Raw genomic sequence first — 12,541 nt, forward strand, 5'->3', positions numbered from 1 at the left:
ACTCATAATACTAATGTGGCATAGGTTAGAAGAGGCTCAAAAAACATCTACTTAACTTGGTGATGACAAAAAAATCAAACAAGTAGTTTATGATGTCTATGAAAAAGAAGAAAAAGCCAGGAAACTGGGGGGATGAACTTACCCAAATTCGGAGTTATTATGAGAAAAGATTTGGTCTGATAGGCAGCACATCTTACTATCTTTCTTTGCTTTCTGACACAGTCACATTCCCTGGGAATATTATTTTTTAAAAAGTAGTTGTCACATATACCTCATCTTCTTATAATGATGGCCCTCTACAAAAACAAATATTTCACAATTGCAAAGTTATCAGTTCCCCTTTTAGTCTTACTAAAACATAAAAAATAAATAAATAAACAAAAAGATAATTAATTGTTTGTATTAAATAATACATTATCTTCCATACTAGCTATCCAATTTTTTTTCCCTACAGTTACAGAATATCTTTCTGTAAGTCACATCTTGGATTTTTGCTGAATTAAAATCTTTCATTTATATACCCTTCATTCCTGAAGTCCAGACTGATTACAAACTGGGGTTCCTGTCCCATGGAGCACTTAATTGCCTGTTTTAAACATAACTAATCTTGTCTAAGAGGTATTAGAAATCAGGGATTATAACAAGATGAAACAAACTAAGTTCATGACATTCCTATATCTTGACTAAACCCATTAAGAATTGTCCATCTCTCTGTGCTAACTAAATAGGTGTCTGTCACTTGCACTCCTAAATTCAAATTTCTAACACAAAGGGCCAAATAATGAGAAATATATTTGTATTTTTCTGGCATAAGTGCCAAAAACTTATACAATTCCAACTCAGATTTGGAGTTTTAAGAACATATCTTGTTTTAACTTGTCTCACAACCAACAGAAGTGACTTATTTCAAACATGGTTTTATTACATCTTCAGCACTCCTGTGACTGCAGGATCTCAGAATATCCCTTACAGTCTTCTGTGTCTGACATCATTACCATGTCACTTATACCTTCTCTCATCTTTTTCTCAAAGAAAAAAATTATGAATAAAGATATTTCTATCCTTTGGTAAGTTTTGGATGATCTACTTCTATCCCTGGAGTAAAACATGTTTCTCTGGTCTGCAGATGGTGGGTAAAATGGGCTTGGAATGTGAGAGAGCTTTGTAGTGATCACCACAGTGTGATAGTTTTCACCCTAGGCCTTCCTGGAGACCGGTTTGTAACCAGGAAGGAACTAAGAAGGTGACCAAGGAAGTATTCCATGCTATTCCTCTACGTAACCTGAGGTATAAATAAAGCCAACTGAAGGGACCTCACTATCTTCCTTTCTGGTGAGGTTCGAGAACAGTAGATCCCTACGTGGTCTTGCTTATCTGGAGCTGAGGCCTGTGTCGACCGCTGTTCTCTGCCACGTGTGAGGGGAGAGTGCTGGGCCATGTCCAGCCATCCTGCTTCTCTCAAGGGAACTGGTGAGATTTTGCCAGTTCTTTATTTTGCTGGTTGCTGGATTTTTAGATTGCGCATACCTGTTTTGTTTCTGTTCCTTTGCATCCTTTTTTTGTCCTTTTCCCCTTCTCCCTTCCCCTCTTCCCTTTTAGGAAGCTATTTGGGGTTTTTGGGGTTATATGTACATGGTATTTTCACTGTATATATCTGTTTTATATTTAAAGTATATTTTTTGCTATAGCTTTGGCTGTTTGGTTTTTTTTTCCCCTCTCTGGGAAACAGGTTCTGTTGTCAAGTTCTGGAGACTTGGCGGGAAGCCAGCTTGAAACTTGCACACACAGCTTTAGTGGAAACTGTTAAGACTGTTATCTCTTAAAGATTTTTTCTTTTTTTCCCTTTGGATGATATTTCAAAGAAATACTCTAACTACTTGCCTTAAACCAAGTTTTGACTAATACAGTGCAATGCTGCAACAACCATTTTGATAGCAAGCAAACTAGCTGAAGATTTCATTAATTCTAAACTTTTGACATTCCTATTTCATGCAAAAGAGCCTTTTAGTAAACAGTACTGGCTAAGAATTCTCCACAAACTCTTAAGTTCATTTTTTTAAAGACTATGTGATTCTTTTCATACATGTTATTATAAAGTATAACAAAAAGATTTAAAATAAATCACCTTGTTAATTGGTTCCACTTACTGGATTTCATATCCTCAGTGTAATGTTAATGTTTTCATCAACTAGAACTATTGGAATTTCATGTTTGAATCAACTTTGCTATTAAGCCAAGTCATTATAAATACAAAGAGAAATGGTTCCCCTTGAGTAAGCATACAACAGGAGGATTATGTGGAGAAAGTAAAAGGAGGTAAGTTACTATGAGCTAAAAACAAGTGATCCTGTTTAAAATATGTGTTCTAAAATGAAGAATTTGCTTAGTACGATTACATCCACGCTTTCATCCAGAATTAGAAGGATGATGTAGCATTTAAATATTACTCATCTTGATTTTTTTTAGCAATCTTATCTCTTTTCTTTTTCTCATGCATTGACTACCCTCATTTTATTCTGTTTGGAAAGTCACATGTAAAAGTCATTATACCAAAGATTTGGCTAGTTTCCCCTTTTTTTTTTCACGGCATATAGTGAGCAATATTGTCTGAGACAATACATCCATTTTGAGCTTTACTGACAACACATTCTGGCTAATGTGGACACAGATTCACATTCCCAATTCATCAGAATATCTATATTCCCCTCAAAATTAATGAATTTTCCTAAGTTGATTGCTCATTCTTGCCAAGATTGTTCTACCATACGGTCACATGTTTCTTCAAAGATCTGACAGACATAGCCCACCTTCTGTTTGACAAGAGAGATGGATAGAAGAAAGGGTATGTAGTAATCATCTCCCAGAACAGCACCAACTCTACATCTGCATTGCTGTTTTCATGACAAAGCCATTGGAAAGCACCTTTCACCTTAAGAGTCTAGAACTGAAGAAGTGCAAGGTAATTTTATACATCTATATATACACATGCCCAGTGTCTGTTAAATGCTGATTACGATAGTTTGATTAGACCTATTGTTAATCCTAAAGTTGAGATATCTTCATGAGTGTTCATCTTCACTATTTTTAGTCTATATTTCTTTTTCCTGCAATTTGTTCTTAATGCTGCTATAGATTTTCACCATTGTTTCCTTTCTAGCAAGTTTGTCTTTTTATCCCTTGATAGTACCCAGGCCTGCTGGTTGCTCATTTTATTTTATGTGGCTCTTCTGTGGCTCTTTATGTCTACATTTTGAGAAAGGAAAAAAGACTCAAATCCGGGAGCCAGCAAACAGATTGACAGGCACTGCAATTGTTGTCAGCCATTTTCCAACAGCACGGCAGGACAGTATTGTTAGGCTCAGGCCAGCTGAAGTGATTGTGCCTTACCATCAGTCATTTCTCGACCTCTCAGTTTTTTTCTAGTCTCTTCTTTTGTCAAAGACTGGTGGATGACTGCAGCTCTATGATCTTCTCACACTATGCTTTTGTAAAACAGCTTGACGTGTTCACTCTTCTGCTACTTCTTTCTCCTTTTGTTATGTAGTCTGCAGGTTTTTGTCTTGTATCTTTTCCTTTTCCTGTTTTTGTTTAGGTTCTAATTTTATGTCTTTTTTTTTTTTTTTTTTATTTCTTCATTTCCTTTATACAGCAGATGTGAGAAGCAGGTAACCTTTGTTATTACAGCAGATCCTCAAGACAGAGCTTAATAAAAAAAAGATAAAAAATGAGTGGACAAGCAGGCAAACAACAAACCTACCCTTATTTTCCCTTCAAAAAAGCCCTCCCCTACATCATCCACATCCCAAAGACCTTGCATACCTTGCATACTGCATACTTATGTGGAAGGGAGGTTGAACAATGAAAATGCAGAACCATTGTTGAGTGTTGAGGGTAACTTGGTGACCGCAGACACAGGTACCAGATGTCTTCTTTGCATCTTCACCAACAAGGTCTCAAGCCTCTGGGCTTAAGAGGCTGGATTCAGGGAGGATAAGAACTACCAGTACAAGGTGAGGATCAAGTCAGGGTTTAACTGCAAGGATTTGATGCCACAAGTCCTTGGGACCTTGACAGACTTCATCCAAGATGCTGACAGAGATGTCCTACATCCTTCCAAAGCTGCTTTCTATTGTGTTTGAGAGGTTGTGGAGTTCAGGAGAGGTCACCAGCAATTGCGGGAAGGTAAATATCAATCAACTCATGAAGCTACAGGCTGGTTGCCTGACTTCGGTGCTGGAGCAAGTCCTCATGGAGTTCATTTCTGGGCACAGGTGGGAGAAGATGATGGGAAACAGACACCTTGAATTTACTGAATAGTAAATTGTGCCTGACCAACCTGATTACCTTCTGTCATCAAATGATAAAATTTTTGGGTCCAAGGAACACAGTTGCAAAGTGATGTAGAGCAGTAAATTGTTATGAGGAGGAGATGTTCAGTGTAAGAAATGAGTACAAAAAGTCAGTGGAGGCACATGGATATTTCTCATATGTCTTAGAGAAAGAAGCATTATTTTAAATCTGTTTTTGCAAACAAAAAGACATAGAAAAGGGTAGGACTTGCATTTCTACATGGGGGCAGTGGAGCATGAATTCTTTTTTGTTGCATCTCCTTTTTCCCTCTGCTGCCCACATATTTCACAGAGGTATAAATCATGCGAACACACATGCACACCTGATTTAGATTTACAAGCACCTGGTATGTGAGAAACTTTTTTGGGGGAAAATCTGTAAGCTTCATTGGAGCAAACTGGAAACAGAAAAAAAAATCCACAACAAAAAACAGACAAGTCATAAATCTTCACATTTATAGGCACCTGTTTTGTAAAGAAACTTTTATTTTTCTCCTGTCATAATCTGCAATTATTAAAATATTAATTATGCTAGAATTTTGAAATTTAAAATTAGGTTTTAAAACTTAAAATCAATGGTTTATAGCTCAGAAATAGATGGCGCTTTGAAAAGCTCCTCTATATTTCTTTTTTTCAACCCAGAGAACTTCTTATTCTTAAAAGCATATTCAAAGCTTGGCCATACCCAAGAAAGTAAACTATATATTTGACCTTTGCAAAGCTCTATTTAGGCAGTAGAAGCCCTTAAGTCCTTCTTATGACACCATCAGAACTTAACAAACTGCAGCCTATCTCACACAAAATTGGCAGCTGTTTAACATCTTTTCAGTTCTTCTTTGCAACAAAGACTTTCTGACTCTTCATAAAGGCTTCTTTTGCAGATAAAAACATAATTTCTGATTGAAAATGCTGTTGCCGTCCTTAAAGCCATTCATAGATTGATGGTATTCTTCGAAAGTCACATTTCAACCATTAGAACAGGCTGCCCATGAAAGTGGTGAAGCCACCATCGCTGAAGGTGTTTAAAATACGTATAGACATGGAACTTAGGGAGGTGGTTTAGTGGTGGAGTTGGCAGTGCTGGGTTAATGCTTGGCCTCAATGATCTTAAGAGTCTTTTCCAACTTTAATGATTCTACGATTCTGTGATTTATCTGGGTTGTATTTCAGCAGACTTCAAGTTAAATATGCCAACAGGATTCCTATCTCTCAGAATTATTGCATTGTCTTTTTGAAGAAACTTTGCATTTATGCATAATGTATGGGGACAGTCTTATAGCCACAAGTCTGAAAGGGAATGGATCCTTGTAGAATTCACTGGAACCATTAAGAAAAAGTGATTTAAATGTTGCTGTTAACATTCAGAAATTCTTCTTTGTGCTCCTTTTGTCCTGCACAACAACTGTAAATTTGCTATTGTTTCATGAAGAGTGGATAGAAAGGGATCAGGGAAGAATCTCAAAGATATGCTAAAGAAAGCTCCATTGTTTTGAGCACCTACTAGGGATGTAAAATAATCAAAGTAATGAAGAAAATATTAGTATTACCTTTACTCAGATTTAGAAGCCTGTGCTGTTTCTTTCACTTGATGATCATCTCAAGCCCTTCTACAGTACTTTAAAACTTTGAGCAGAACAGCAGATGAACTGGAAGGCAGTGAGTGAGAATCACTGATAACTTCAAGGTATCGTTCATTATGGTTGTGGATTGTGTTTCCACAGCAAGTAGACTAGACGCATAGTTCCCAGATCTGACATCTTTCCCCTTCTTGATCAGCGAGCATTTTTAGGTAAAGGCTAATGAAACTAAAAGGAATGAACAAAACTGATCCTAATACTGAACTGTATTTTGAGTCCTGACGACAAAAAGACTAAGGTGGTCTCTGGTACTGACAACTGCTTGCTTGGAAGACTTAAATTGAGCAAGAGGGTTAGTAAGTCTTTTAATCACATAACTGTAGTAACCAAACTGATAAATGAAGATTTTCTTCTATTTAAATCAAAATTAATTGGGTGAATATAATATATATCATACTGCCATCTGGTGTCAAAAGACTGAGAAACAGGACAATTAAAACGTTTTCTGAAGATGCATCTCCTCATGAAACAGCATCACATTTACAGACAGAGAGAAATACAGGAGGTGATGGGACCGATGAATATTGCCAAGTTTTGACAAACTTTTTGTTTGTACCTGTATTTGGTTTGCATGGTCAGATTTTGGTTGTAAGAGGAGATATAGGGATGGCTTCTGTGAGAAGCTGCTAGAGGTTTCCCCATGTCCAACAGAGCCAATGCCAGCTGGCTCCAGGACAGACCCACCACTGGCCAAGGCCGAGACAATGAGGAATGACAGTAATGCCTCTGGGATAGCTTATTTAAGAAGGAAAAAAAAAAGCTATTGCACAGAGGTAATTGTGACCAGAGAGGAGAGGAGTGAGAATATGTGAGAGGAACAACTATGCAGACCCCAGGGTCAGTGGAGGAGGAGGAGGAGGTGATGCAGGCTCAAGAGCTGAGGTTCTCCTGCAGCCCATGGTGAAGACCAGGGTGAGCGGCTGTCCCCCTGTACCCCGTGGAGGTCAACAGAGGTGCAGAAATCCACTTGCAGCCTGTGAAGAAGACACACACTGGAGCAAGTCGATGCCTGAAAGAAGGCTGTGACCCCATAGGAAGCCTGTGTTGGAGCAGGCTCCCGGCATGGACATGCGGATATGTGGAGAGAGGAGCCCACGATTTTTGACAGGAACTGTGATCCTGTGAGGGATCCACTCTGAAGTAGCCTGTGCCTGAAGGACTGCACTCCGTGGGAGGGACCCCACACTGGAGCAGGGGAAGGACTCCTCTTTCTGAGCAGCAGCAGAAACAACCTGTAATGAAGTGACTGTAAACTCAACTCCTTGTCTCCCTGCGCCTCTGGGGGAGAGGAGGTAGAGCCCAAAAAGAAGGAAGGGTGGGAAGAAGGTGTTTTTAAAATTTGTTTTACTTCTCATTATCCTGCTTTGATTTTGATTGGCAATAAATTAAATTATTTTCCCAAGTCAAGTCTGTTCTGTCTGTGACAGTAAGTGATGAGTGATCTCTCCTTATCTTTATCTCAGCTCATGAACATTTTGTTGTATTTTCTCTCCCTTGTCTAGTTGTGGAGGGGAGTGACAGAATGACTTTGGTGAGCACCTGGCATCCAGCCAGTGTCAACCCACCACAGTATCATACTTATATATGCTGCACTGTTCTTCTAAATTTTTTGGATTTCAGGCTACTGTATAACTCTGAATTTAGTAGATATTCTACCTTCATATAATGTCCCACATAATTTCTTGAACATTAGAGGTTATTAATAATAAATTATTATAAATTGTGCAATAAAGAGTACATTTGATGTATCAGAAGCATTTTTTGAAAGTAAAAAGTTTATGTTTTTTATTTTCCTCTGCAGCAATGCTCATTAACAAAGCAATATGAAGGACAAGGATTTCAAAGTTAGTTTTCTTTTTAAGGTGGCTTTTCTTTACATCATACTAGAGTCCTAATTCTTATTAATTTACATTAATGAGTCATTCCTGTGACACTATATGAAAATGAATACCTTGAAAGTAAATAGTGTAGTGTCTGACTCAGCTGTCTCTCCCCCACCTTGACTTCATTATGGATGCATTACTGCACATACAGCTGTATCATATACAAGGTGTAAGCAGAACCTATCTAAAAGTATGTACTTGTGCATAGGCTACCTAGGAGTATGTGTATGGCTATTTGTATTATAATATCTTGTGTACGCTTGGCTATTTGTGTTAAAACAGCATCTTGTGGCTCCAGGGAAGACTGAGGGTCATTCCACTGACTGCAGCTCATAAAGATGCAGATACTGCCCCAAAACATCTCCATATATCTTTACACACAGTTGCAGTTGGCTGTGCAGCTCTGTTATTCCTGCTTCAAGACAAGCTGATGCAAGCTGTTTGTAACCCAGAGCTGTGCAATAAAGGCAGCACGCTGTGCTGAGTCAGAGCTCCAGACTATGAGCCATAGCAGTATGGTTGAGCACCTTCCAGCCACCTATGAGCACAAGCAGAGCAGATGCACAGATGTTTGCAGCTGTCTGCCTAGATATGAGCTCAAAAATGAGTCCTCCTGTATAGTTTTGTGTCTGTTGTATTGTAAACTAACATCCCACAATAATTAGAGGGTTTAGCCATTTAGTTTATGTCGCGGGGTATCTATCGTATTGTTAGGTTTGGTCAGTAGAAAAAGCAGACACACACACGCACAGAGTTGAGACCAGAGTTGTCTAGAGAGCTGTCTGCTCCGTAAGCGCAGCAGCCTCCTTTATTAAGGTAGCTAGCCCCGACTTTCCAACACACTTTCTGTATACATAGTTTCTACAAAACACCGGAGAGCTAACACCTGCAATTGTGAACACAGCCAGCATCTCTGTCCTTGCACATTTCATCCTGTTTATCTCCTTTCTAGTCAAGTCCCTGATTCTCAAGGCTGCTCTGTCTATTGGAACAGTTAATTAACTTCACTGTTCTCATGGGAATGGCCTTATACCATTCAATATTTTAAGCTCGTCAACTTCTAAGGGTTCAGTGGACCCGCCACCTCCCACCACAAGTTTACTCTTAGAATCGCCGAAGACCAACTGGATTGCTGTTCTCTTATAAACTAGTAATTGAGAAAATTCTATCTCTTACAAATGTGCACAATAGTAATAGCTGTATAGCATACAGTATTATAGAGGTTTGTAATGGCTGTGTGGTTAGGCTAAAGGAAAGAGATAAGGGACTGGACCAAGTAAGAGCTTTTAACAACAAAAAGCTACTGAAAAAAAAAAAGGAGATAATAAAGTCTTCCTCACATCCTCTGGTAATAGTCTTTATAGTCTTAAACTGCAAAAAAAAAGATTGAGACTCAATATTAATAATAGCTTTTTAGTGGTAGAGATTGACAACCACTGTAACAGATTGGCTAAGGGACTGGGAATCTCTTTCTTTTAGATGTTATTATGGAGATGTTAGACAAATATCTCACAAGTACTTTTGTGATACATCTGATCCTGCACTGGAGCAGAGGAAAGTTACTGACTTGTTGAGAGACCTCTTTCATCTCAAATCTTCTAGGCTTTTGTGAGTCACAGATCTAAAAGAAAGCAGACAGAATTGTCATTGATAAAGACTTACAGCCTGTGTCAATCTTACCTTATGAATCATACTCTTTTAGGAGAGTTCTAAAGATCCATTTGTGATGGTAGAGTTACTGTCAATGAACTGAGATGCTCAATCCATTTTATATAGATTCTCATCATTCTGATCACCATCTGTACACCTCAAAAAGCCTGAAACCTTTTCTTTAGCATTGTCAGTCTTGCTGAGCCTGCTTTTACCTTCCTGCTGCTGCAGAGGGTGAAATGAAAGAGAACAAAAGAGATTGTGTAAAACCAAGTGCTGGGTTTTATCAGGGGGAAATTTGTTATGTTGTATTTATGTATGCAATATGTATTGGCTATAATTTTGAAATTAGTTCAACCACTTAATAAATAAAACTGGGGGGTTTAGAAGATAGACCTGGTTGGGAAATTTGTGGTAAAGCAACATTTCAGCAAAAAATTCTTTGATAGGACTGAAATGTTTCACAGAGCCAGATAGCATTTAGCCTCCATGACAGTTTTCTGCCTGGTTGCCCACTGAAAATTAGATCAGAAACTCTAATCTTTAAAGTTGAGTGTTGACTAATCCATTAGTCAACTTGAAATAAGGTTACCAATGCTTCATACTTAGCAACCTTACTGTAAAAAACCCTGACATGAGAATGGCCTAGAATTCAGTGCTCTCTGCCTCCTTTTCATGGACTCAGCAGTCAATTTGGAAATAAAGTATGTGCTTGAACAGACTTCAAAGTGCATTGCAACTGTAGTATCAGAAATGCAAATGCATAGTGGCTTTCAGAGCATGTAGGACCAGAGAGATATCAGATAAAGTAGGGTTTGTGACTCCTTCACTGTAGCTCATAGGAAAGGAGCTCTACTGTTGTTATGGTTTACATTTAAATTATTATCAAAGCAGGTAAGAAAAGCTTATGTTTTTGCGCATAGTGATTATGTTTATTTTAATATGCACAGGACTTTTCCAATAATTTATTGCCTATTGAATATTCTCTTTCACTGCCATATACATAGAACTACCTCTCTGCTCTGTACCTGTGTCATTATTTTCTAGTTGTGCCAGAAGGCAGAAACACTCTGAATGACTTGCTGTCATTCTTAGCTTCACTTATATCTCCAAGTACCATATGTAAATAAGTTCCTCCTAGCTTTCAGTGTTTTTATGCCATCTACAGGTCTATTCAAACCACTGAATTCTTTTAATATTTTTTCATTATTTTGTAAACGTGCACACCACTTAAATAAAATTTTCTGTAAATTGCTTATTATTTGCAAAATAATTAGACCAGAGACATTGTTTGAAATGCTTCACAACCCCTAGCTTTTTCAGTATTTTTTTTTCGATGCAGAATAATTTCATGGTGGTTTATGATAAAAACTTTTTTGGTTTAAATTTTTATATCAATAATTTTGGTTAAAAGTATTTTTTCTAGGAAAAGCTAATTGTGAAAATTTAGGTTTCAGGAAAGAAAATTAAAATGTAGCTCAATAAATATTAAAAATATATCTAAAATATGTACATACTAAATGCTTGTTTTACTTAAGAATTAATAGAAAAAGAAGATATAGCTTCTTTTTCAAACAAAATTTGATTAGTGAGAATCATTTCATATTTAAAGGACAAGTTTCCTTCAACATACTTCATTTACCAAAATGTCCCAGAGCCTAATTCTAACCATGAATAGACAAGCTGTGGTGTCAAGATGCAGGGTGGAAACATGGGAAGCACAGAGATTTGTGACAACAGGATTACATGCATTTCTTCAAAACCATATGGCCTTTCAATCACTTTTGTGTCATGTACAGTTAAAAAATCCACAAGTGCCTTTAGCAGATGAGAATTCTATATGTGTTGTCAAGGACAAAACTTAACTCTAAAACCCTCTTCAATGAAGTTCATTGTGCTCCCTTTAGATAAGGCAAACCACTTAAGACTGACAAAAAATGTCACAGAGTACTTTCAGACATTAGTACAAATAAATGAATGTATGAAAAGTCAAAATACAAGAGAAATGTAAGTAAGTACTAGTAGCTGACACTTAGGCAGAAATTAATCTATGTTATAAATATTCTAGTAAAGCATATTAGGATATAAAATATCACTGAAGAGCAGGTTTACTGGGAGACAATCTTTCCTGAAAGCAAAACTTAACCTGTCATTTTTTTTCCTTGTGTTTAACTGCATGCAGGAAAATTCAGTCATAGAAATGTGTCTGTGAATACTTCACTCATGGTTCACCTGGAGGTACAGAGACAAAAACCTCTTTATGTGAACAGATGATTGGCATTATAGGTGCTGCACAGAACCACAACCATGGATGCAAAGTATATTTCCACTAGAAAAATAAACTATGATGCACAATAAAACTCTGTTATAGACATAATCAATAGTTTTACCCAAACATTCAAAACACCTCTTTAAGTCTCTTATACCAAGAGAAAAAAGAATTAACCTTAATTGTACTGTTGAATACTTAATTTTTTTACAAAATGTAATGTTATTCCTTTCTGATAGCTGAGGGAGGAGTGGTAAAGTGACTTTGTTTCCAAGCAGAATTATATGTTTTCTAGCCAACAGAAATGAGAGTTCAAAACTACAATTACATTTATGAAAACTATGACTAATTGTCATGAATGAAGTGATGCACTTCTCTTGTAAAAGGGAAGCAATAATACACTTTATTAAAGAAATTACTTAATTAACAAAGTTCAATAGTAAATGTGACAGTGGTTTAACAGGATCCGATGACAAAGTACACTGATTATTTACTGCACAGAGGACAGGGTCAGACAATACTACAAGTGAGACCCTCCCACTGAGTAATGAGGTTCAAAAAGAAGCCTCTTTTGTTCTAAAAGGAGTCTAGAACAAAAATCCTCCCCAGAGTGGATTTGAAATGCAGCTTAGTCACAAACTTGGTCAATGGTTCTTTTCTAAAGGACTGTACATACACTATCAATCCTTTATATCACCTAGCTAAGATTTCAAAGTTTAGCATGCTGTTAATAACTTACTGCAAACCTGTTGC

The 12,541-nt window shown here is 37.3% G+C and overlaps 1 long non-coding RNA gene across 1 annotated transcript; it reads left to right on the plus strand.

Moving 5' to 3' along the window:
- The first annotated feature begins 1,602 nt into the window (after positions 1 to 1,602).
- LOC135417645 (uncharacterized) lies at positions 1,603 to 7,388 on the plus strand. The gene is made up of 2 exons (XR_010432168.1): positions 1,603 to 2,959; positions 3,650 to 7,388. It is a non-coding gene; the product is annotated as an uncharacterized LOC135417645 (long non-coding RNA).
- The last annotated feature ends 5,153 nt before the right edge of the window (positions 7,389 to 12,541 follow it).

The sequence above is a fragment of the Pseudopipra pipra genome, chromosome 1 (genome assembly GCF_036250125.1).
Source record: "Pseudopipra pipra isolate bDixPip1 chromosome 1, bDixPip1.hap1, whole genome shotgun sequence".
NCBI classification, from domain to species: domain Eukaryota; kingdom Metazoa; phylum Chordata; class Aves; order Passeriformes; family Pipridae; genus Pseudopipra; species Pseudopipra pipra.